Source organism: Chlorocebus sabaeus, chromosome 8 (genome assembly GCF_047675955.1).
Source record: "Chlorocebus sabaeus isolate Y175 chromosome 8, mChlSab1.0.hap1, whole genome shotgun sequence".
Lineage (NCBI taxonomy): Eukaryota > Metazoa > Chordata > Mammalia > Primates > Cercopithecidae > Chlorocebus > Chlorocebus sabaeus.
In genome coordinates, this window is record NC_132911.1 from 49,958,343 (window position 1) to 49,985,407 (window position 27,065).

The window sequence follows — 27,065 nt, forward strand, 5'->3', positions numbered from 1 at the left end:
CAGATTCCACAAAAACAGTGTTAGCAAACAGCTCAATGAAAAGAAAGGTGTAACTGTGGGAGATGAATTCACACATCACAAAGCATTTTCCCACAAAGTTTCTTTTTGCTTTTTACCTGATCATATTTCCCTCGTCACTGTAGGCTTCAAAGTGCACCCAAACGTCCTATTGAGGATACCACGAAAACGGTGTTAGGAAACTTCAACACGAAAAGAAATGTGTAACTCTGAAATGAATTCACACATGACAAAGACGTTTCTCAGAAAGCTTCTTTCTTGTTTTTAACTGAGGATATTTCCTTTGTCACCATATGCTACAAAGCGCTCCCAAATATTCCATTGCAGATACCAAGAAAACAGTGTTAGCAAACGGCTCAATGAAAAGAACAATGTAACTTTGTGAGATGAATTCACACATCACAAAGCAGTTTCTCAGAAAACTTCCTTGCAGTTTTTTATGTGAGGATATTTCCTTGGTCACCATAGACTTCAATGTGATTCAAAATATCCCTTCTCATCTTCCTGAAAAAGAGTCCTACCAAACTGCTCCAGGAAAAGAATCATGTAACTCAGTGAGATGAATTCACCCATCACAAAGCTGTTTCTCAGAAAGCTTCTTTCTTGTTTTTTTCAGAGAATATTTCCTGTTTCACTACAGGCCTCAAAGCAATCCCAAATATCCTATTGCAGATTCCAAGATAAACATGTTAACAAACGGCTCAGTGAAAAGAATGGTGTAACTCTGTGAGATGAAGTCACACATCACAAAGCAGTTTCTCAAAACACGTCTTTCTAGTTTTTATCTGGGGTATTTCCTTTGTCACCATAGGCCTTAATGCACTCTCAAATATCCCTTTGAAGATTCCATGAAAAAAAGTTAGCAAACTGCTACATGAATAGAAACGTATATCTCTGTGATATGACTTCACACATCACAAAGTAGTTTCTCAGAAAGCTTCTTTCTAGTTTTTGTCAGAGGATATTTCCTTTGTCACCATAGGCTTCATTGTGATCCAAAATGTCCCTTCTCAGATTTCCCAAAAGCCGTGCTACCAAACTGCTCCATGAAGAGTATCCTGTAACTCTGTGAGATGAATTCTCACATCACAAAGCAGTTCATCAGAAAGCTTGTTTCTAGTTGCTGTCTGAAGATATTTCCTTTGTCACCATAGGCTTCAATGCATTCCCAAATATCCCTTTGCAGATTCCAAGAAAACACTGATAGCAAACTGCTCAGTGAAAAGAACAGTGTAACTCTGTGTGATGAATTCACACATCAGAAAGCAATTTCTCAGAAGGCCTCTTTTTGGTTTTTATCTGAGGATATTTTCTTTATCATCTTAGGCTTCAAGGCACTCCCGTAGATCCTGTTGCATATTCCACGAGAACGTTGTTAGCAAACTATACCATGAAAAGAAATGTGTAACCCTAAGAGAGGAATTCATACCACAGAAACCAGTTTCTCAGAAAATTCTTTCTAGTTTTTATATGAGGATATTTCCTTTGTCATCATGAGCTTCAATACGCTCCAAAATAATCTCTTGCAGATTCCACAAAATCAGTGTTAGGAAACTTCAACACAAAAAGAAATATGTAACTCTGTGAGATGAATTAACACAGCACAAACCGAATTCTCAGAAACCTTATTTCTTGTTTTTAACTGAGGATATTTCCTTTGTCACCATACACCTCAATGCGCTCCCAAATATTCCATTGCAGATCCCAGGAAAACAGTGTTAGCAACTTTCTCAATGGAAAGAGCAAAGTAACTTTGTGACATGAATTCACACATCACAAAGCAGTTTCTCAGAAAGTTTCTTTGTACTTTTTATGGGAGGATATTTCCTTTGTCACCAGAGTCTCATTCATTATGCAATCCAAAGTATCTTTTCTCAGATTCCGAAAAACAGTCCTACCAAACTGCTCCATAAAAGGAACCGCGTAACTCAGTGAGAAGAATTCACACATCACAAAACTGTTTCTCAGAAAACTTCTTTTTAGTTTTTATCAGAGAATATTTCCTTTCTCACCATAGGTCTCAAAGCAATGCCGAATATCCCACAGCAGATTCAAAGAAAATGTGTGAAAAAATTGCTCAATGAAAAGAATGGTATAACTGTGTGAGATGAATTCATATCACAAAGCAGTTTCTTAGAAATCTTCTTTCTAGCTTTTATCTGAGGATATTTCCTTTGTCACCATAGTCTTCAATGCACTCTCAAATATCCATTTGCAGATTCCACGAAAACAGTGTTAGCAAACTGCTCCATGAATAGAAACGTGTAACTCTGTGAAATGATTTCACACATCACAAAGAAGTTTCTCAGAAAATTTCTTTCTACTTTTTACCGGAGAATATTTCCTTTGTCACCATTGACTTCAATGCGCTCGCAAATATCCTACTGCAGTTTCCATGAAAACAGTATTAGCAAACTGCTCCATGACAATAATGGTGTAACTCTTTGAGATGCATTCACACATCACACAGCAGTTTATCATAAAGCTTCTTTCTAGTTTTCATAGGAGGATATTTCCTTTTTCACAATAGGAGTAATACACTCCCAAATTTCCTCTTGCAGATTCCACAAAAACAGTGTTAGCAAACTACTCCATGAAAAGACAGGTGTACCTCTGTGAGATAAATTGACACATCACAAATCAATTTCTCAGGAATCCTCTTTTTGGTTTTTATCTGAAGATATTTCCCTTGTCATCATAGGCTTCAAGGCGCTGTCACAGAACCTGTTGCAGACTCCACGAGAACGTTGTTAGCCATCTACTCCATGAAAAGAAATATGTAACGCTGAGAGATGAATTCATATATCACAAACCAGTTTCTCAAAAAGCTTCTTTCTAGTTTTCATCAGAGGATATTTCTTTTGTCACCAAAGGCTTCATTGCAATCCAAAATATCCCTTCTCAGATTCCTCAAAAGCAGTGCTACCAAACTGCTCCATGAAGAGAATCCTGTAACTCTGTGAGATGGATTCACACATCACAAAGAAGTTTCTCAGAAAGCTTCTTTCTAGTTGTTATCTGAGGGTATTTTCTTTGTCACCATAGTCTTCAACGCGCTCCCAATATCCTACTGCCGATTCCAGGAAATCAGTGTTAGCAAACTGCTCCATGAAAATAATGGTGTAACTCTTTGAGATGCATTCACATATCACAAAGCAGTTTCTCAGAAAGCTTCTTTCTAGTTTTCATTGGAGGATATTTCCTTTTTCACAATAGGCATAATACACTAATAAATATCCTCTTGCAGATTCCACGAAAACAGTGTTAGCAAACTGCTCCATGAAAAGAGAGGTGTGTCTCTGTGAGATGAATTAACACGTTACAAAGATGTTTCTCAGAGGGTTTCTGTCTAGTTTTTATCTGAGCATGTTTCCTTTGTCACCATAGGCTTCAGTGCGCTCCCAAATATCCCATTGCATATTCCAAGAAAACAGTGTTAGCAAACTGCTCAGTGAAAAGAACAGTGTAACTCTGTGTGTTCATCACACATCACAAGGCAATTTCTCAGAAAGCCTCTTTTTGGTTTTTATCTGAGATATTTCCTTTGTCACCATAGGCTTCAAGGGGTACCCATAGATCCTCTTCCAGATTCCAGGAGATTGCTGTTAGCAAATACACCATGAAAAGAAATGTGTGTCTCTGAAAGATGAATTCATATATCACAAACTAGTTTTTCAGAAAACTTCTTTCTGTTTTTATATGAAGATATTTCCTTTGTCACCATGAGCTTCAATGCGCTCCCAAATATCCTCTTGCAGATTCCATGAAAACGGTGTTAGGAAACTTCAACAAGAAAAGAAATGTGTAACTCTGTGAGATGAATTAACACAGCACAAACTGGTTTCTCAGAAATCTTATTTCTGGTTTTTAACTGAGGATATTTTCTGTGTTATCACACACTTCAATGCACTCCCAGATATTCCATACCAGATCCCAAGAAAACAGTGTTAGCAAACTGCTCAAGGAAAAGAACAATGTAACTTTGTGAGATGAATTCACACATCACAAAGCAGTGTCTCAGAAAACTTCTTTCTAGTTTTTTTGGGAGGGTATTTCCTTTGTCACCATAGTCTTCAATGCGATCCAAAATATCCCTTCACAAATTCCCCAAAAAGAGTGCTACCAAACTGCTCCATGAAAAGAATCATACAACTCAGTGAGATGAATTAACACATCACAAAACTGTTTCTCAGAATGATTCTTTCTAGTTTTTATCAGAGAATATTTCCTTTTTCACCATAGGACTCAAAGCGATCCTGAATATCCCATTGCAGATTCCAGGAAAAACGTGTTAACAAACTTCTCAAAGAAAAGACTGGTGTAATTGTGTGAGATGTATTCACACATCACAAATCAGTTTATCAAAAAGATTTTTCTAGTTTTTGTCTGAGGATATTTCCTTTGTCACAGTGAGCTTCAATGTGCTCCCAAATATTCCATTGCAGAACCCAAGAACAGTCTTAGGAAACAATTCAAAGAAAAGAACAGTGCAACTCTGTGACATGAATTCACACATCACAAAGCAGTTTCTCAGAAGGCTTCTTTCTAGTTTTCATCGGAGGATATTTCCATTTTCACAAAGGGCATATTAAGCTCCCAAATTTCCTCTTGCAGATTCCACGAAAACAGTGTTAGCAAACTGCTCCATGAAAAGACAGGTGTATGTCTCTGAGAGGAATTCAAACATTACAAAGAATCTTCTTAGAAGGCTTTATTCTAGTTTTTATCTGAGGATATATCCTTTGTCACCATAGACTTCAATGCGCTGATAAATATCCTTGCAGATTCCAAGAAAACAATGTTAGCGGCTGGGTGCGGTGGCTCAAGCCTGTAATCCCATCCTGGCTAATATGGTGAAACCCCATCTCTACTAAAAATACAAAAAACTAGCCGGGTGAGTTGGCGGGCGCCTGTAATCCCAGCTACTCGGGAGGCTGAGGCAGGAGAATGGCGTAAACCCGGGAGGTGGAGCTTGCAGTGAGCTGAGATCCGGCCACTGCACTCCAGCCTGGGCGACAGAGCAAGACTCTGTCTCAAAAAAAAAAAAAAAAAAAAAAAGAAAAAGAAAAAAAGAAAACAATGTTAGCAAACTCCTCAGTGAAAAATACACTGTAACTCTGTGAGGTGAATTCACACATCACAAAGCAATTTCTCAGAAAGCGTGTTTTCGATTTTTATGTGAGGATATTTCCCTTGTCATCATAGGCTTCAAGGCACTCCTAAAGATCCTGTTGTAGATTCCACAAGACTATTGTTAACAAACTACTCCATGAAAAGAAATGTGTAACTCTGGGAGGTGAATTCATACATCACAAACTAGTTTCTCAGAAAGCTTCCTTCTAGTTTTTATATGAGGATATTTCCTTTGTCACCATGAGCTTTAATGCACTCCCAAATATCCCACTGCAGATCCCAAGAAAACAGTGTTAGGAAACTGCTCAATGAAAAGAACAGTGTAACTCTGTGGCATGAATTCACACATCACAAAGAAGTTTCTCAGACAGCTTCTTTCTAGTTTTTATCTGAGGATAATTCCTTTGTCACCTGAATAAACCTCAATGTGCTCGCAAATATAAATTTGCAGATTCCACAAATATAGTGTTAGCAAACAGCTCAATGAAAAGAAAGGTGTAATTGTGGGAGATGAATTCACACATCACAAAGCAGTTTCCCAGAAAGCATCTTTTTGCTTTTTACCTGATCAGATTTCCCTTATCACTGTAGGCTTCAAGGCGCACCCAAACATCCTATTGCAGATTCCACGAAAATGGTGTTAGGAAACTTCAACATGAAAAGAAATATGTAACTCTGTGAAATGAATTCACACATGACAAAGAAGTTTCTCAGAAATCCTCTTTCTTGTTTTTAACTGAGGATATTTCCTTTGTCACCATACACTTCAAAGCGCTCCCAAATATTCCATAGAAGATCTCAAGAAAACAGTGTTAACAAACTGTTCTATGACAGGAACAATGAAACTTTGTGAGGTGAATTCACACATCAATAAGCAGTTTCTAAGAAAACTTTCTAGTTTTTATGGGAGGATACTTCCTTTTTCACCATAGTTTTCAATGCCATCCAAAATATGCCTTCTCGGATTCCCTCAAAAGAGTGCTACCAAACTGCTACATGAAAAGGATCGTGTAGCTCAGTGAGATGAATTCACACATTGCAAAGCTGTTTCTCAGAAAGCTTCATTCTAGTTTTTATCAGAGAATATTTCCTTTGTCACCATAGACCTCAAAGCGATGCTTAATATCCCATTGCAGATTACAAGAAAAACTTGTTAACAACCTGCTCAATGAAAAATATGGCACATTATGCCTATTGTGAAAAAGGAAATATCCTCTGAAGAAACCTAGAAAGAAGCTTTCTGAGAAACTGCTTTGTGATATGTGAATGCATCTCAAAGAGTTACATCATCATTTTCGTGGAGCAGTTTGCTAAGACTGTTTTTCTGGAATCGGCAGTAGGATATCGGGAGCGCATTGAAGCCTATGGTGACAAAGGAAATATCCTCAGATAATACCTAGAAAGAAGGTTTCTGAGAAACTTCTTTGTGATGTGTGAATTCATCTCACAGTTACACGTTTCTATTCATGGAGCAGTGTGTTAACATTGTTTTCGTGGAATCTGCAAAGGGATATTTGGAAGTGCATTGAGGCTTATGGTGACAAACGAAATATCCTCAGATAAAAACTAGAAAGAAACTTTCTGAGAAACTGCTTTGTGCTGTGTGAATTCATCTCACAAAGCTACAACATTCTTTTCATTGAGCAGTTTTTTCACACGTTTTTCTTGGTATCTGCAATGGGATATTCGAGATTGCTTTGAGGCCTATGGTAAAAAGGGAAATATTCTCTGATAAAAACTAGAAAGAAGCTTTCTGAGAAACAGCTTTGTGATTTGTGAATTCATTTCACTGAGTTACATGATACTTTTCATGGAGCAGTTTGGTAGCACTCTTTTTAGGGAATCTGTGAAGGGATATTTTGGATCACATTGAAGACTATAGTGACAAAGGAAATATCCTCCCATAAAAACTAGAAAGAAATGAGAAACTGCATTGTGATGTGTGAATTTATCTCACAGAGTTACACCATTCTTTTCATTGAAAAGTTTATTAACACGTTTTTCTTGGAATCTGCAATGGGATATTTGGGATAGCTTTGAGGCCTACAATGAAAAAGGAAATATTCCCAGATAAACCCAGAAAGAAGATCTCTGAGAAATAGCTTTGTAATGTGTGAATTCATCTCACAGCTGTACACCATTCTTTTCATTGAACTGTTGCTGACACTATTTTCTTGGAATCTGCAAAAGTATGTTCACCAGCACCTTGAGTCCTATGGTGAAAAAGGAAATATCCTCAGTTAAAAACCAGAAAGAAGTTTTCTGAGAAGCCAGTTTGTGCTATGTTAATTCATCTCACAGAGTTACACATTTCTTTTCATGGAGCAGTTTGCTAACACCGTTTTCATTTTATCTACAAGACGATGTTTGGGAACACTTTGAAGCCTATGGTGACAAAGAAAAAATCCTCAGAGAAAAACTAGAAAGAAGATTTCTGAGAAACTTCTTTGTCATGTGTAAATTCATCTCACAGAGTTACACGTTTGCTCTCTTGTTGAAGTTACCTAACACCATTTTCATGGAATCTACAATAGGATATTTGAGTGCACATTGAAGCCTATGGTGACAAGGGAAATATCAGGTGAAAACCAAAAAGAAGCTTTCTGGGAAACTGCTTTGTGATGTGTGAATTCATCTCCAACAGTTACACCATTCTTTTCATTGAGCACTTTACTAACACTATTTTTGTGGTATCTGCGAAGGTATATATGTGAACACATTGAGGTCTATTCAGGTGAAAAAGGAACTTTTCTCAGATAAAAACTAGAAAGAAGCTGTCTGAGAAACTTCTTTGTGATGTGTGAATTCATGTCACAGAGTTCCACTGTTCTTTTCTTTAAGCAGTTTTCTAACACTGTTTTCTTGGGATCTTTCATGGGGTATTTGGGAGTGAATTGAAGCTCATGGTGATAAAGGAACTATCATCATATAAAAACTATAAAGAAGCTTTCTGAGAAACTGCTTTGTGATGGGTGAATTCATCACACAGAGTTACACCTTTCTTTTCATTGTGCAGTTTGGTAACACTGTTTTTGGGGAAACTGCAAAGGGATTTTGGGAGCTCTTAGAGGCCTATGGTGAAAAAGGAAATATCTTCAGGTAAAAACTGAAGAGAAGGTTTTTGATAAACTGTTTTGTGGTGTGTGCATTCACATCATAGAGGTAAACCAATTTGTCAATCGAGCAGTTTGGCATCGCTGCTTTTGTGGTGTCTGAGAAGGGATATTTGGGAGCGCATTGAGACTGATGGTGGAATAGTAAATATGTATGGATAAAAACTAGAAAGAAGCTTTCTGAGAGACTGTTATGTGATGGGTGAATTCATCTCACAGAGTTAAATCTTTCTTTTCATGAAGCAGTTTGGTAACACATTTTTTTTGTGGTATATGCAAATGGTTATTCGGGAGCAGATAGTGACCAATGTGGAAAAAGGAAGTATCTTCAGGTAAAAAGTGGAGAGAATGATTCTAATAATTCCTTTGTGATGTGTGCATTCATCTCATAGTGGTAAAACTTTCTATTGTGAAAGCACTTTGGCATCACTGTTTTCATGGTGTCTGAGAAGGGATATTTGGGAATGCATGCAAGCCGATGGTGGAAAAGGAAATATCCTGAGATAAAAATTAGAAGGAAGGTTTCTGAGAATTTTCCTTGTGATGGCTGAATTCATCATACAGAGTTACAACTTTGTTTTCTTTGAGTAGTTTGGTAGCACTGTTTTTATGGAATCTGCAAAAGGACATTCAGAAACTCCTAGAGGCCTACAGTGGAAAAACAAATAACTTCAGATAAAAACTAGAGATAAACTTCAGAGAAACGGTTTTGTGATGTGTGTATTCATGTCAAAGTGTTTAACCTTTTTGTTGATTGAGTAGTTCAGCATTTCTGTATTTGTGGTATCTGAGAGGAGTTATTTTTGAGCACATTGAACCCTATGGTGAAAGAGGAAATATCCTCAGATTTAAATTAGTAAGAAACTTTTTGAGAAATTATTTGTGATGGGTGAATTCATCTCACAGAGTTACAACTTTCTTTTCATTGAGTAGTTTGGTAACAGTTTTTGTGGAATCTGAAAAGGGATATTCGGGAGTGCATAGAGTTTAATGGCAAAAAAAAGGAAATATCTTCAGGTAAAACTGGAGGGAAGCTTTCTGAGAAACTCCTTTGTTATGTGTGCATTCCTCTCATAGAGCTAAACGTTTCTGTTGTGGGAGAACTTTGACATCACTGTTTGTGTGGTGTCTGAGAAGGGATATGTTTGAGCAAATTGAAGCCTATGGAGGAAAAGGAATTATCTTCAGATAAAAACTAGAAAGGAACTTTCTGAGGAGTTGTTTGTGATGTGTGAATTCATCTCATAAAGTTACACCTTTCTTTTCATGGAGCAGTTTGCTAACACTGTTTTCATGAAACCTGCAAAGGAATATTTGGGAGTGCACTGAGGACTATAGTGAACAAGGAAATATGCTCAGATAAAAACTAGAAAGAAGCTTTCTGAGAAACTGCTCTGTGATTTGTGAATTCATCTCACAGAGTTACACAATCCTTTTCATGGAGCAGTTTGGTAGCACTGTTTTGGGGAAATCTGAAAAGGGATATTTTAGGTATCATTGAAGCCTATGATGACAAAGGAAATATCCTCAGATAAAATCTAGAAGGAAACTTTCTGAGAAAGTTCTTTGTGATGTGTGAATTCATCTCACAGAGTTACACCATTCTTTACATTGAGAAGTTTGCTAACACTGTTTTTTGGAATCTACGATGGGATACTTGGGATCACATTGAGGAATATGGTGAAAAAGGAAATATCCTCAGATAAAATCTAGAAAGAAGCTTTCTGAGAAACAGTTTTATGATTTGTGAATTCATCTCACACAGTTACACCTTTCGTTTCCTGGAGCACTTTGCTAACACTGTTTTCTTGGAATCTGCAATGGGATACTCCAGAGCCCTTCGATACCTATAGTGAAAAGTGAACTTTCCTCAGATAAAAACTAGAAAGAAGCCTTCTGAAAAACAGCTTTGTGATGTGTGAATTCGTCTTACAGTGTTTCACCATTCTTTTCATTGAGCAGTTTGATAACACTGTTTTCATGCAATCTGCAATAGGATATTTTGGAGTGCATTGAAGTCTATGGTGACAAAGGAAATATCCACAGATAAAAGTCTAAAAAGGAGCTTTCTGTGAAACTGTGTTGTGAGGTGTGAACTCATCTCACAGAGTTACACTGTTCTTTTCCTTGAGAAGTTTGTAAACACTTTTTTCATTTAATCTGCTATGGGATACTGGGGAGTGAATTGATTAATATGGTGAAATAAGAAATATACTCCGATAAAAACTAGAAAGATGTTTTCTGAGAATCATCTTTGAGATAAGTGAATTCATATCACAGAGTTACCCTATTCTCTTCATGTAACAGTTTGGTAGCACTGTTTTTGGGGAATCTGAGAAAGAATATTTTGGGTCACATCGATGCTTATGGTGACAAAGGAAATATCCTCAATTAAAAACTAGAAAGAAGATTTCTGAGAAACTACTTCATTATGGGTGAATACTTCTCACAGAGTTACACTGTTGTTTTCATTGAGCAGGTTTGATAACACTGTTTTTGTGGAATCTGCAATAGGATATTTGGGATTGCATTGAAGCCTATGGTGACAAAGGAAATATTCTCCAACAAAAACCAAAAAGAAGGTTTCTGAGAAACAGCTTTGTGATGTGTGAATTCATCTTACAGATTTACACCTTTATATTTAGGGAGCAATGTACTAACACTATTTTTGCGGAATCTGCAAAGGGGTATTCACAAGCACATTGAGGCAAATGGTGAAAAAAGAAATATTCTCAGATAAAAACTAGAAAGAAGCTTTCTGGAAAGTTCTTTATGATGTGTGAATTCATCTCACGGAGTTACACCTTTCTTTTGATGGAGCATCTTGCTAACACTGTTTTCACAGAATCTGCAAAGGGATATTTGGGAGTGTATTGAGGCATATAGTGAAAAAGGAAATATCCTCAGATAAAAACTAGAAATAAGCTTTGTGAGAAACTGCTTTGTGATGTGTGAATTCATCTCACAGAGTAACACTGTTCTTTTCATTGACCAGTTTGCTAACACTGTTTTCTTGGAACCTGCAATGGGATATTTCATAGTGCATTGTAGCTTATGGCAACAAAGGAAATATCCTCATTATAAAACTAGAAAGAAGCATTCTGAGTAACCACTTTGTGATGTGATAAATCATCTCACAGAGTTTACGATATTTTTCATGGAGTAGTTTGGTAGCAATGTTTTTGGGGAATCTGCAAAGGGATATTTTGGATCACATTGAAGTCTGTGGTGACTAAGGAAATATCCTCAGATAAAAACTAGAAAGAAGCTTTCTGAGAAACTTGTTACTGATGTGTGAATTCAACTCACAGAGATACAACTTTCTCTTCGTGGAGCAGTTTTCCAGCAGTGTTTTCAGGGAATCTGAGAAGGGATCTTTTGAATTGCATTGAAGCTTACGGTGACAAAGGAAATATCTTCAGATAATAACTAGAAAGAAGCTTTCCGAGAAACTGTTTTGTGTTGTGTGAATACATCTCACAGAGTTACACTGTTCTTTGCATTGAGCAGTTTGCTAACACTGTTTTCTTGGAATCAGCAATGGAATATTTTGGAGCATCTTGAAGCTTATGGTGACAGAGGAAATATCCTCATGTAAAAACCAGAAAAAAGCATTCTGAGAAATGCCTTTGTGATGTGCTAGTTCATCTCACAGGTTTATATGATTCTTTTAATGGAGCCCTTTGGTAGCACTCATTTGGGGAATCTGAGAACGGATATTTTCGATTACATTGAAACCTATGGTTACTAAGGAAACATCCTCAGATAAAAATTTGAAAGAAGCTTTCTGAGAAAGTTCTTTGTGATGTGTGATTTCATCTTACAGATTTACAACTTTCTTTCCATGGAGCAGCTTGCTAACACTGTTATTGTGAAATCAGCAAAGGGATATTTGGGAGCACATTGAAGCCTATGGTGACAAAGGAAATATCCTCAGATAAAAACTAGAAAGAAGCTTTCTAAGAAAGTTATTTGTGATGTGTAAATTCATCTCACAGTTTTACACCTTTCTTTTCATGGAGCAGTTTGCTAATACCGTTCTTGTGGGATCTGCAAAAGGATATTTGGGAGCACATTGAGACCTATAGTGAAAAAGGAAATGTCCTCAGATAAAAACTAGAAAGAAGCTCTGAGAAACTCCTTTGTGATATTTGAATTCATCTTACAGAGTTACACCGTTCTTTTCATTGAGCTGTTTGCTAAGAATGTTTTCTTGGAATATGCAATAGGATATTTGGGAATGCATTGAAGCCTGTGGTGAAAAAGGAAATATACTCACATAAAAACAAAAAAGATGCTTTCTGAGAAACTGCTTTGTGTTGGATGAATTCATCTCACAGAGTTACACTGTTCTTTTCATTGAACAGTTTGTTAAAACTGTTTTCTTGGAATCTGCAATGGGATATTTTTGAGTGCATTGAAGCTTTGGATGACAAAGAAAATATCCTAAGACAAGAGCTGAAAAAAAGCTTTCTGAGGAATTGCTTTATGATTTTTGAGTTCATCTCATAGAGTTACACGATTATTTTCATGGAGCAGTTTGATCACACTGTTTTTGTGGAATCTGCAATGTGGAAAAAGGAAATATCCTCAGATTTAAACTAGAAGGAAGTGGATGGTGAAATAGGAAATCTCCTCAGATAAAAACTAGAAAGAAGCTTTCTGAGAAATTTCTTTGTGATGGGAGAATTCATCACACAGAGTTACACCTTTGTTTTCTTTGAGCAGTTTTGTTTTTATGAAATCTGCAAAGGGATATTTTGCAGTGTTTTTATGTTTTTATGGAATCTGCAAAGGGATATTCGGAAGCTCCTAGAGGCCTACGGTGAAAAATGAAAGAAGTTCAGATAAAAACTGGAGAGAATCTTTGTGAGAAACGGTTTTTTGATGGGTCTGTTCATCTCATAGAGTTTGTCCTTATTTTTTATTGACCAACTCTTCATCACTGTTTTTGTGGTATCTTGGAAGAGACATTTGGGAGCACACTGAAGCCTATGGTATAAAAGGAAATATCCTCAGATTTAAACTAGAAAGAAGCTCTCTGAGAAACTGCTTTGTGGAGGGTGAATTCATCTCACAGAGTTCCATCATTCTTTTCATTGCGTAGTTTGGTAGCACTGTTTTTGTGGAATCTGCAGTGGAATATTTGGGAGTGCATAGAGGTCTAAATTGAAAAAAGAAAATTCTTCAGGTAAAAACTGGAGAGAAGCTTTCGAAGAAACTCTTTTGTGATGTGTGCATTCGTCTCATAGAGCTAAACGTTTCTGTTGAAGGAGCACTATGGCATCACTGTTTTTGTGGTGTCAGAGAAGGGATATTTGGGAGGGTTTTGAAGCCTATAGTGGAAACGGAAATATCCTCAGGTAAAAGCTAGACAGAAGGTTCCTGAGAAACTGCTTTGTGATGGGTCAATTTATCCCACAGTTACATCATTCTTTTCATGGAGCAGTTCTTTAGCACTCTTTTTGTGGAATCTACAGAGGGATATTTAGGAGCACATAGAGGCCTGTGGTGAAAAAAGAAAATTCTTCAGGTAACAACTGGAGAGAAGCTTTCGGAGAAATGTCTTTGTGATGTGTGCATTTGTCTCATAGAGCTATACGTTTCTGTTGAGGGAGCACTTTGGCATCCCTCTTTTTGTGGTGTCCAAGAAGGGATATTTGGGATCGCTTTGAAGCCTCTAGTGGCAAAGAAATATCCTCAGATAAAAACCAAAAAGAAGCCTTCTGAGAAACTGCTTTGTGATATGTGAACTCATCTCACAGAGTTACACCATTCTCTTCTTTGAGCAGTTTGCTCACACTGTGTTCTTGAAATCTGCAATGGGATATTTCGAAGTGCATTGATGCTGATGGTGACAAAGGAAATATACTCAAATAAAAACTAGAAATAAACTCTCTGAGAAACTGCTTTGTGATGTGTTAATTCATCTTCTAGTGTTACATGATTCTTTCATGGATCAGTTTGGTAGCACTGTTTTTGTGGTGTCTGAGTAGGGGTATTTCGGAGTGCATAGAAGTCGACGGTAGAAAAGGAAATATCCTGAGATGAAAATTACAAAGAAGCTTTCTGAGAAATTTCTTTTGGATGGGTGAATTCATCACACCAAGTTACACTGTTGTTTTCTTTGAGCAGTTTGCTAGCACTGTTTTAAAGGGATATTCGGGAGTTCCTAGAGACCTACAATGAAAAAGGAAATAACTTCACATAAAAACTGGAGAGAAGATTTTTGAGTAAGGGTTTTATGATGGGTGTATTCATCACATAAAGTTTAACCATTTTGTTGATTGATCAGTTCGGCATCACTGTTTTGTGGTATTTGAGAGCAGATATTTGGGAGCACATTGAAGCCTATGTGCTTCAAAAGGAAATATCCTCAGATTAAAACTAGAAAGAAGCTTTATAAGAAACTGCTTTGTGATGGGTGAATTCATCTCACAGAATTACACCTTTCCTTTCATTGAGTCATTTGGTAACACTGTTTTTGTGGACTCTGCAAAGGGATATTCGGGAGTGCACAGAGTCCAGTGGTGAGAAAGCACGTATTTTCAGGTTAAAAACTGGGGAGAAGCTTTCTGAGAATCTCCTTTGTGATGTGTGCATTCATCTCATAGAGCTAAACGTTTCTGCTGAGGGAGCACTTTGGTATCACTGTTTTAGTGCTGTCTGAGAAGGGGCATTTGAGAGCACATTGAAGCCTCCGTTGGAAAAGGAAATATTCTTAGATAAAAATTAGAAAGTAGCTTCCTGAGAAATCGCTTGGTGATGTCTTAATTCATCTCAAAGGGTTACATGATTCTTTTCATAGAGAAGTTTGGTAGCACGGATTTTGGGGAATCTGAGAAGGGATAATTTGGATCACCTTGAAGCCTATGGTGAAAAAGGAAATATACTCAGATAAAAACCAAAACGAAGTTTTCTGAGAAACTGCTTTTTGATAGGTGAATTCATCTCACACAGTTACACTGTTATTTTCATTGAGGAGATTGCTAACACTGTGTTCTTGGAATCTGCAATGGGATATTTTTGAGCACATTGAAGCTTAGAGTGACAAAGGAAATATCCTGAGACAAAAACTAGTAAGAAACTTTCTGAGAAACTGTTTTGTGATTTGTGAATTCATCTCACAGAGTTACCTGACTTTTTTCATGCAGCAGTTTGGAAGCACTGTTTAGGGGAATCTGAGAAGGGATATTTTTGATTCCATTGAAGCCTATGGTGACAAAGGAAATATCCTCAGATAAAAACTAGAAGGAGGCTTTCTGAGAAGCCTCTTTGTGATATATGTATTCATCTGACAGAGTAACACCTTTCTTTTCATGCAACAGTTTGTTAACACTGTTTTCGTGGAATCTGCAAAGGGATATTTGTGAGCACTTTTAGGCCTACAGTGGAAAAGGAAATATCCTCAGATAAAAACTAGAAAGAAACTTTCTGAGAAACTGCTTTGTGATGTATGAATTCATCTCACAGGGTTAAACTGTTGTTTTCATTGAGCAGTTTGATAACACTGTTTTCTTGGAATCTGCAATATTTGGGAGTGCATTGAAGTCTATTGTGACAAAGGAAATATACTCCGATGAAAACAAAAAGAAGCTTTCTGTGAAACTGCTTTGTGATGTGTCATTTCACCTCACACTATCACAACGTTCCTTCCATTGAGAGGTTTGCTAAAACATTTTCCTTCAATCTGCAATGGGATATTCCGGAGTTCATTGAGGCATATGGTGGAAAAGGAAATATCCTCAGATAAAAATAGTAAAGAAGCTTTCTGAGAAACTACTTTGTTATGTGTCAATTCATCTCACAGAGTTACACCATTCTTTTCATGGAGCAGTTTTGTAGCACTGTTTTTGGGGAGTCTGAGAAGGGATATTTTGCATCACATTGAAACCTAGGGTGACTAAGGAAATATCCTCAGTTTAAAACTAGAAAGAAGCTTTTGGAGAAACTTCTTTGTGATGTGTATATTCATCTCACAGAGTAACACCATTCTTTTCATGGAGCAGTTTGTTAACACTGTTTTCGTGTAACCTACAAAGGGATATTTGGGAGTGAGTTGAGGCCTATGGTGAAAAAGGAAATATCCTCAGAAAAAAACTAGAAAGAAGCTTTCTAAGAAAATTCTTTGTGATGTGTGAATTCATCTCACAGAGTTACACCACTCTTTTCATGGAGCAGTTTGGTAGTCTTGTTTTTGGGGAATCTCAGAAGGGATATTTGGAATCGCATCAAAGCCTATGGTTTACAAAGGAAATATCCTCAGATAAAAACTAGAAAGAAGGTTTCTGAGAAAGTTCTTTGTGATGTGTGATTTCACCTCAGAGTTACACCTTTCTTTTTATGGAGCCGTTTGCTCACACTGTTTTCTTGGAATCTACCAATGGATATTTGGGAGTGAATTTAGACCTATTTTGAAAGAGGAAATATCCTCAGATTAAAATTAAACAGAAGCTTTCTGTGAAACTGCTTTGTGATGTGTGAATTCATCTCACAGAGTTACCCCATTCTTTTCATTGAGAAGTTTTCTAACGCTTTTGTCATGGGATATTCTGGAGAGTGTTGTGGAATATGGAAAAAAAGGAAATATCTGCAGATAAAATCTAGAAAGAAGTGGTCTGAGAAACAGCTTTGTGATGTGTGAATTCATCTCACAGAGTTACAGCATTCTTTTCATGGAACAGTTTGGTAGCACTGTTTTCGGGGAATCTGAGTTGGGATAGTTTGGATTGCATTGAAGCCTAGAGTGACGATGGAAATATAATCAGCTAAAAACCAGAAAGAAACTCTCTGAGAAACTTATTTGTGATGTGTATATTCATCTCACAGAGTAACACCTTTGTTTTCATGGAGCTGCTTGCTAACACTGTTTTCGTGGTATCTACAAAGTGATATTTGGGAGCGAGTTGAGACGTATGATGAAAAGGGAAATGTCCCCAGATAAAAACCAGAGGGAAGCTTTCTGAGAAACTGCTTTGTGATGTGTGAATTCATATCACAGAGTTACAGCACTCTTTTTGTGGAGCTGTTTGCTAACACTGTTTTTGTGCTATCTGCAATAGGATATTTTGGAGTGCATTGAAGCCTTTGGTGGCAAGGGAAATATTCTCAGACAAAAGAAAAAATAAGCTTTCTGTGAAACTGCTTAGTGATGTGTGAATTCATCTCACAGAATTACACCTTTATTTTCATGACGCAGTTTGTTAGCACTCTTTTGGGGAATCTGAGAAGGGATATTTTGGATTGCATTGAAGCCTCTAGTGACAAAGGAAATATCCTCAGATAAAAACTAGAAAGGAGCTTTCTGAGAAACTGCTTTGTGATTTATTAATTCATCTCAGAGAGTTACATGATTCTTTTCATGGATCAGTTTTGTAGCACTGTTTTTGGGGAATCAGGGAAGGGTTATTTTCTATTGCAATGAAGCCTATGGTGACAAAGGAAATATCCTCAGATAAAAACCAAAAGAAGATTTCTGTGAAACTTCCTTGTGACGTGTGAATTCATCTCACAGTGTTACACCGTTCCTTTCATTGAGTAGTCTGCTAACACTTTTTTCCTGAAATCTGCAATGGTGTATTCGGGAGTGCATTGAGGCCTATTTTGAAAAAAGAAAATATCCTTAGAGAAAAACTAGAAAGAAACTTTCTGAGATATTCTTTGTGATGTGTTAATTAATCTCACAGTTACACCTTCCTTTTCATGGAGCAGTATGCTAACACGGTTTTTGTGGAATCTGCAAAGGGATATTTGGGAGTGCACTGAGGCCTGTACTGAAAAAGGAAATATCCTTGTATAAAAACTAGAAAGAAATGTTCTGAGAAACTGCTTTGTGATGTGTGAATTCATCTTACATAATTATACCGTTCTTTTCATTGAGCAGTCAGATAACACTGTTTTCACGAGATCTGCAATAAGGTATTTAGGAGTGCATTGAGGCCTATGGTGACAAAGGACATATCCTCAAATGAAAACCAAAAAGAAGATTTCTGTGAAACTTCTTTGTGATGTGTGAATTCATCTCACAGTGTTACACCATTCCTTTCATTGAGAAGTTTTCTAACACTTTTTTCCTGAAATCTGCAGTGGTGTATTCTGGAGTGCATTGAGGCCTATTTGAAAAAGGAAATATCCTTAGAGAAAAACTAGAAAGAAGCTTTCTGAGAAAGGGCTTTGTGGTGTGTGAATTCATCTCACTAAGTTACACCATTATTTTCATGAAGCAGTTTGGTAGCACTGATTTTGGGGACTCAAAGAAGGGATGATTTTCATTGCATTGAAGCCTATAGTTACAAAGGAAATATCCTCAGATAAAAACTAGAAAGAGACTTTCTGAGAAATTTATTAGTGATGATTTCATTTCACAGAGTTACACAGTTCTTCTAATTGAGAAGTTTATTAACACTTTTCTTGTGGAATCTGCAATGGGATATTCGAGAACACATTGAGGTCTATGGTGAAAATGTAAATATCCTCAGATAAAAACTAGAAAGAAACATTCTGAGAAACCGCTTTGTGATGTTTTACTTCATCTCAAAGAGTTACACAATTCATTTCATGCATCAGTTTGGTAGCTCTGTTTTTGGGGAATCTGAGAAGGGATACTTTGGGTTGCATTGAAGCCTATAGTGACAAAGAAAACATCCTCAGACAAAAAACAAAAGACAGCTTTCTGAGAAACTGCTTTGTGATGTGTGAACTCATCTCACAGATTTACACGTTTCTTTTCATGGAGTAGTTTGCTAACACTGGTTTTATGTAATCTGCAAAGGGATATTTGCTAGTGCATTGAGGCCTACAGTGAAAAAGGAAATATCCTAATACAAAAAATAGAAAGAATCTTTCTGAGAAACTGCTTTGTGATTTGTGAAGTCATCTCACAGTGTTTCCTGATACTTTTCAGGGAGTAGTTTGGTAGCATGTTTTTGGGGAATCTGAGAAGGGATATTTTGGATTGCATTGAAGCCTATGGTGACAAAGGAAATAGATCAGATAAAAACTAGAAAGAAGCTTTCTGAGAAACTTATACACGAAGTGTGTATTCACCTCACAGAGTAACACCTTTCTTTTCATGGAGTAGTTTGTAAACTCTGTTTTCCTGGAATCTACAATGTAATATTTGGGAGCATGTTGAGACCTACGGTGAAAAAGTAAATATTCTCAGATAAAAAGAAGAAAAAGCTTTCTGAGAAACTGTTCTGTGATGTGTGATTTCATCTCACAAATTTACACCACACTTTTCAAGGACCATTTTGCTAACACTGTTTTCGTGGAATCTGCAGGAGGATATTTTGAAGCACAGTGAAGCCTATGGTGACAAAGGATATATCCTCAGAAAGAAAACAAAAAGAAGCTTTCTGTGAAACTACTTTGTGATGTGTGAATTCATCTCACAGAGTTACATTTTACTTTTCATGGAACAGTTTGGTAGCACTGTTTTTGGGGAATCTGAAAAGGGATATTTTGTATCACATTGAAGCCCTTGGTGACAAAGGAAATATCCTCAGATAAAAACTAGTAAGATTTCTGAGAAACTTGTTTGTGAGGTGTACATTCATCTCACCGAGTAACCCGTTTCTTTTCAGGGAGCAGTTTGCTAACACTGTTTTCATGGAATCTGCAACAGGATATTTGGTAAGGCTTTGAAGCCTATGGTAACAAAGGAAATATCCTCAGACAAAAACGAAAAAGAAGCTTTCTGAGAAACTTTTTTTTGATTAGTGAATTCACCTCACAGAGTGACAGTGTTCTTTTCATTGAGCAGTTTGCTAGCACTGATTTCTTGGAATCTACAATGGGATATTTTGGAGCACATTGAAGCTTATAGTGACAAAGGAAATATCCTCTTACAAAAACTAGATAGAAGCTTTCGGAGAAACTTCTTTGTGATTTGTGAATTCATCTCACAGTGTTAGATGATACTTTTCATGGAGATGTTTAGTAACACTGTTTTTTGGGAATCTGGGAGGCAATATTTGGGATTGCTTTGAAGCCTATGGTGACAAAGGAAATATCCTCAGATAAAAACTAGAGAGAAGCTTTCTGAGAAACTGCTTTGTGATGTGTGAATTCTTCTCACAGAGGTACACCTTTCTTTTCATGGAGCAGATTGATAACACTGTTTTCATGGAATCTGCAAAGGGATATTTGGGAGCACCTTGAGGCCTATGGTGAAATAGGAAACATCCTCAGATAAAAACTAGAAAGAAGCTTTCTGAGAAACTGCATTGTGATGTCTGAATTCATCTTACAGTGTTACACTCTTCTTGTCATTGAGCAGTTTGATAACACTGATTTTGTGGAACCTGCAATAGGATATGTTGTAGCGCATTGAATTCTCTGGTGACAAACTGAAAAGAAGCTTTCTGTGAAACTGCTCTGTGTTGTGTGAATTCATCTCTCAAATTTACACCTTTTTTCATTGAAAAGTTTGCTAACACTTTTTTCATAGAATCTGCAATCAGATATTTGGAAGCATATAGAGGAATATATTGAAAAAGGAAATATCCTCACATAATAACTAGTAAGAAGCTTACTGAGAAACAGCTTTGTGATGTGTGAATTCATTTCACAGAGGTACCCCATTGTTTTCATGGAGCAGTATGGTAGCACTGTATTTGGGAAATCAGATAAGAGATATTTGGGTGTGCATTGAAGCTTATGGTGACAAAGAAAATATCCTCAGATAAAAAATACAAAGATTTTCTTCTGAGAAATTATTTGGGATGTGTGAATTCATCTCAAAGCGTTACACCTTTCTTTTCATGGAACGCTTTGCTAACACTGTTTTCATGGAATCTGTGAAGGGACATTTGGGAGTGCATTGAAGCCTATAGTGTAAAAGAAAAATCCACAGAGAAAAACTAGAAAGGAGTTGCCTGATAAACTACATTGTGATTTTTTATTTCATTTGACAGAGTTACACAACTCTTTTCATGGAGAAGTTTGGTAGTACTGTTTTTGGGGAATCTGAGAAGGGTTGTTTTGAATTGCATTGAAGCCTTTCGTGACAAAGGAAATATTCTCAAACAAAGACTAGAAAGAAGGTCTCTGAGAGACTTCTTTGTGATGTGTGTGTGAGTTCGTCTCACAGAGTTACATGTTACTTTTTATGGAGTAGTTTGGTATCACTCTTTTTGTGGAATCTGCAAACGGATATTTGGGAGCGCCTTGATGCCTATGGTGAAAAAGGAAATATCCTCAGATAAAAAATAGACAGAAGCTTTCTGAGAAACTGCTTTGTCATGTGTGAATTCATGTTACAGAGTTACACTGTTCTTTTCATTGGGAAGTTTGCTACACTTTTTTTGTGGAATCTGCAATGGGATATTCAGTAGCACATTGAGGAATATGGTGGAAAAGGAAATATCCTCAGATAAATATTAGAAAGAAGCTTTCAAAGACACTGCTTTGTGTTGTGTGAATTCATCTCACAGAGCTACACCACTCTTTCTGTGGAGCAGTTTGGTAGCACAGTTTTGGGGGAATCTGAGAAGGGATATTTTGGATTACATTGAAACCTATGGTAACACAGGAATTATCCTCAGATAAAAACTGGAAAGAAGCTTTATGAGAAACATCTTGTGATTTGTGAATTCACCTCACAAGGTTACGCCTTTGTATTCATCAAGCAGTGTGGTAACACTGTTTTCATAGAATCTGAAAAGGGATATTTGGAAGCATATTGAGGCCTATAGTGTGAAAGGAAATATCCTCAGATAAAAAACGAGAAAGAAGCTTTCTGAGAAACTGGTTTATAATATGTTAATTCATCTCATGGAGATACACTTTTCTTTTCATTGAGCAGTTTGATAACACTGTTTTCTTGGGATCTACAATGGGATATCTCAGAGTTTATTGAAGCTTATAAACTAGAAAGAAGCTTTCAGAGAAAACACTTTGTGATGTGTCAAATCACCTAACAGAATTACTCCATGTTTTCATGGATCAGTTTGACAGCACTGGTTTTGGGGAATCTGAGAAGGGATATTTTGGATTGCTTTGAAGTCTATGGTGACAAAAGAAATATCTTCAGATAAAAACCAGAAAGAAGCTTTCTAAGAACCTTATCTGTGATGTGTGAATTCATCTCGCATATGTACACTCCTGTTTTCATAGAGCAGTTTGATAACACTGTTTTGGGGGAATCTGCAATAGGATATTTGGGATCATATTAAAGCCTATGGTGACAAAAGAAATATTCTTAGATAAAAACCAAAAAGATGCTTTCTGAGAAACTGCTTTGTGATGTGCGGAGTTATCTCACAGAGTTACACTGTTCATTTCTTTAGCAGTTTTCTAACACTGTTTTCTTGGAATATGTAATGGGTCATTTCAGAGCACATTGAAGCTTATGGAGAGAAAGGAAATTTCCTCATACAAAAACTAGAAAGAAACATTCTGAGAAACTGCTTTGTGATTTGTAAATTCGTCTCACAGAGTTACACCTTTCCTTTCATGGAGCAGTTTCCTAACACTCTTTTCATGGAATCTGCAAAGGGATATTTGGGAGTGCATTGAGTCTTATGGTGAAAAAGGACATATCCTCAGATAAAAACTAGATAGAATCTTTCTGAGAAACTGCTTTGTGATGTGTGAATTCATCTCACAGAGTTACACTTATATTTTTGGAGCAGTTTGCTAGCACTGTTCTCATGGAATCTGGAATGGGATATTTCAGAGTGCATTGAATCTTTTGGTGACAAGGGAAGTATCCTCATTTAAAAACTAGAGAGAGGTTTCCTGAGAAACTGCTTTGTGATGTGTTAACATATCTCACAGAATTACATGATTCTTTTCATGGATCACTTGGTAGCATTGCCTTTCGGGAATCTGACCACAGATATTTTGGATCGCCATGAAGTCTATGGTGACAAAGGATATGTGAATATCCTTTCAAAGGATGTGTGAATTCATATCACAAAGTTACACTGTTCTTTTCATTGAGCAGTTTGATAACACTGTTTTTGTGGAATTTTACATGTTATATTTGGGAGTGCATTGAAGTCTATGATGACAAAGGAAATATCCTCAGATAAAAAACAAAAAATAGCTTTCTGAGTAAGTTCTTTGTGATGAATGAATTCGTCTCACAGAGTTACACTGTTCTTTTCATTGATCAGTTTTCTAACAGTTTTTCGTTTAATCTGCAATGGGATATTTGGGAGCACATTGAGGCATATGGTGAAAAAGAAAATATCTTCAGTTAAAAACTAGAAGGAAGCTTTCTGAGAAACAACTTTCTGATGTTTGAATGCATCTCACAGAATCACACCTCTGTTTTCATGCAGCAGTTTGGTAGCTCTGTTTTTGAAGCCTACGGTGACAAAGGAAATAACCTCAGATAAAATCCAAAAATAGACATTCTGAGAAAGTTCCTTGTGATGTGTGAATTCATGTCACAAAGTTACACCTTTCTTTTCATGTAGCAGTTTTCTAACACTGCTTCCATGGAATCTGGAAGGGACATTTGGGAGCACATTAAGGACTGTAGTGAAAAAGGAAACATCCTCAGATAAAATGAGAACGAGGTATTCTGAGAAGCTGCTTTGTGATGTGTGAATTCATCTCATAGAATTACACAATTCCTTTCATGGATTGTTTGGTAGCACAGGTTTTGGGGAATCTGAAAAGTAATGTTTTGAATGGTGTTGAAGCCTATGGTGACAAATGTAATATGCTCATATAAAAACTAGAAAGAAACTTTCTGAGAAAGAAAATTATTTGTGATGTGAGATTTTTATCTCAGAAAGTTACACCTTTCTTTTCAAGAAGTGGTTAGCTAACACTGTTTTCGTGGAATATGCAAAAGGATATTTGGGAGCGCTTTGAGGTATATAGTGAAGTAAATATCATCAGAAAAAAAAATAGAAAAGCTTTCTGAGAAACTGCTTTGTGATGTGCGAATTCATCTCAAAGATTTTCAACGTTCGTTTCATTGAACACTTTGTTAACACTGTTTTCGTGGAATCTGCAATAGGATATTTGGGTGAGCATTGAAGCCTATAGTGATGAAGGAAATATCCTCAGATGAAAACCAAAAAGAATCTTCTTAGAAGCTGCTTTATGATGTGTAAATTCATCTCAGAGAGTTATACTGTTCTTTTCATTGAGCAGTTTGTTAACACTGTTTCTCTGTAATCTGCAAAGGGATATTTGGTAGCACATTGAGGTCAACGGTGAAAAAAGAAATATCCTGAGATAAAAATTAGAAAGACGCTTTCTGAGAAACTGCTTTGTGATGTGTGAATTCATCTCACAGCGTTACACTGTTCATTTCATCAAGCAGTTGGCTAACACTGTTTTCGTGGAATCTGCAATGGTATATTTCGCAGTGTGTTGAAGCTAATGGTGACAAAGAAAATATCCTCAGATAAAAAATTAAAGAAACTCTCTGAGAAATTCCTTTTTGATTTTTGAGTTTTCTCACAGAGTTACCCGATTCTTTTTATGGAACAGTTTGGTAACACTGTTTTTGGGGAATCTGAGAAGAAGTATTTTGGATAGCATTGAAGCCTATAGTGACAAAGGAAATATCCTCCATTAAAACTAGAAAGAAGTTTTCTGAGACATTTCTTTGTGATGTGTGAATTCATCTCACAGAGTTACAGCTTTCTTTTCTTGGAGCAGTTTGCTAACACTGTTTTCGTGGAATCTGCAAAGGGATATTTGGGAGCACACTGAGGCCTATGGTGAAAAATAAAATATCCTCAGATAAAATGATAAGGACACTTTCTGTGAGACGACTTTGTGATGTGTGAATTGATCTCACAGAGTTACACTGTTCTTTCCATTGAGTAGTTTCCTAACAGTGTTTTCTTGGAATATGCAATGAGATATTTCAGAGTGCATTGAAGCTTAGGGTGACAAAGGAAATACCCTCAGGTAAAAACTAGAAAGAAGGCTTCTGAGGAGATGCTTTGTGATGTGTGAATTCATCTCACAGAGTTAAAGGATTCTTTTCATGTAGTAGCTTGGTTTCACTGTTTTTGGGGTATCTGAGAAGGAATATTTTGGATCACATTGAAGCCTATGAAGACAAAGGAAATATCCTCAGATAAAAGCTAGAAAGAAGCTTTCTGAGAAAGCTCTTTGTGATGTGTGAATTGATCTCATAGAGTTACAGCTTTCTTTTCATGGAGCAGTTTGCTAACAATCTTTTCATGGAAACAGCAAAGGGATACTTGGGAGTGCATTGAGGCCTACCTTGAAAAGGGAAGCATCCACAGATAAAAACTAGAAAGAATCTTTCTGAGGAACTTATTCATGATGTGTGAATTCATCTCACATAGTCACACCTTTCTTTTCATTGAACGTTTTTCTAACACTGTTTTCTTGGAATCTGCTAAAGGATATTTGGGAGTGCATTGAATCCTATATTGAAAAAGGAAATATCCTCAGATAAAAACCAAAAAGAAGCTTTCAGAGTAACTGCTTTGTGATGTGTCTATTCATCTCATGGAGTTACACTGTTCTTTTCATTCAAGAGTTTGCTAACACTCTTTTCTTGGATTCAGCAGTGGGATATTTCTGAGCGCATTGAACCTTACAGTGACAAACGAAATATCCTCAGATAAAAACTAGAAAGAAAGTTTCTGAGAAAGATTTTTGTGATGTGTGAATTCAACTTATAGAGTTGCACCTTTCTTTTCAGTTAGCATTTTGCCTACACTGTTTTCTTGGAATCTGCAATCTGATATTTCGGAGTGCATTGAAGCTTATGGTGACAAAGGAAATATCCTCATATAAAAACTAGAAAGAAGTTTTCTGAGAAACTGCTTTGTGATGGGTGAATGCACCGTACAGTTACACTTTTCTTTTCATTGAGCAGTTTGGTAGCACTGTTTTTGGGTAATATACAAAGGGATTTTCAGAAGCTCATAAAGGTCTATGATGAAAAAGGAATAATCTTCAGATCAAAACTGGAGACAAGGTTTTTGAATAACTGTTTGTGATGTGTGTATTCACCTCATATAGGTAAACCATTTTGTTGATTGAGCAGTTTGGCATCACTGTATTCGTGGTGTCTGAGAAGGGATATTTGGGAGTGTATTGAGGCTGATGGTGGAAAAGTAAATACGCAAAGATAAAAACTAGAAAGGAGCTTTCAGAGATATTTCTTTGTGATGGGTGAATTCATCAGACACAGTTATACCTTTCTTTTCTTTGAGCAGTTTGGTAGCACCATTTCTATGGAATCTGCAAAGGGATATTCTGGAGGCCTATGGTGAAAAAAGAAATAACTGCAGATAAAAACTTTTTTATGGTGTCTGAGAAGTGATATTTGGGAATGCATTGAGGCTGAGGGTGGAAAAGTAAATATGCACAGTAAAAACTGGAAAGGAGCTTTCTAGAAATTTCATTGTAATGGTTGAATTCATCTCCCAGAGGTAAACCTTTCTTTTCATTGAGCAGTTTGGTAATCCTGTTTTGTGAAATCTACAAAGTGATATTCGTAGCACAGAGAAGCCTATGGTGAAAAAGGAAATACCCTCTGATAAAAAATAGAAAGAAGCTTTCTGAGAGACTGTTTTGTGATGGGTGAATTCATCTCACAGAGTTAAATCTTTCTTTTCATTGAGCATGTTGATAACACTGTTTTTTTGGAATATGGAAAGAGATTTTCGAGAGCGGATAGATGTCAATGTTGAAAAAGGAAATGTCTTCAGGTTGAAACTTGAGAGAAAGTTTCTAATAACTCCTTTGTGATGCATGCATTAATCTCATAGAGGTAAAACTTTCTGTTGAAAGAGCAGCTTGTCATCACTCTTTCTGTTGTGTCTGAGAAGGGATATTTGGGAG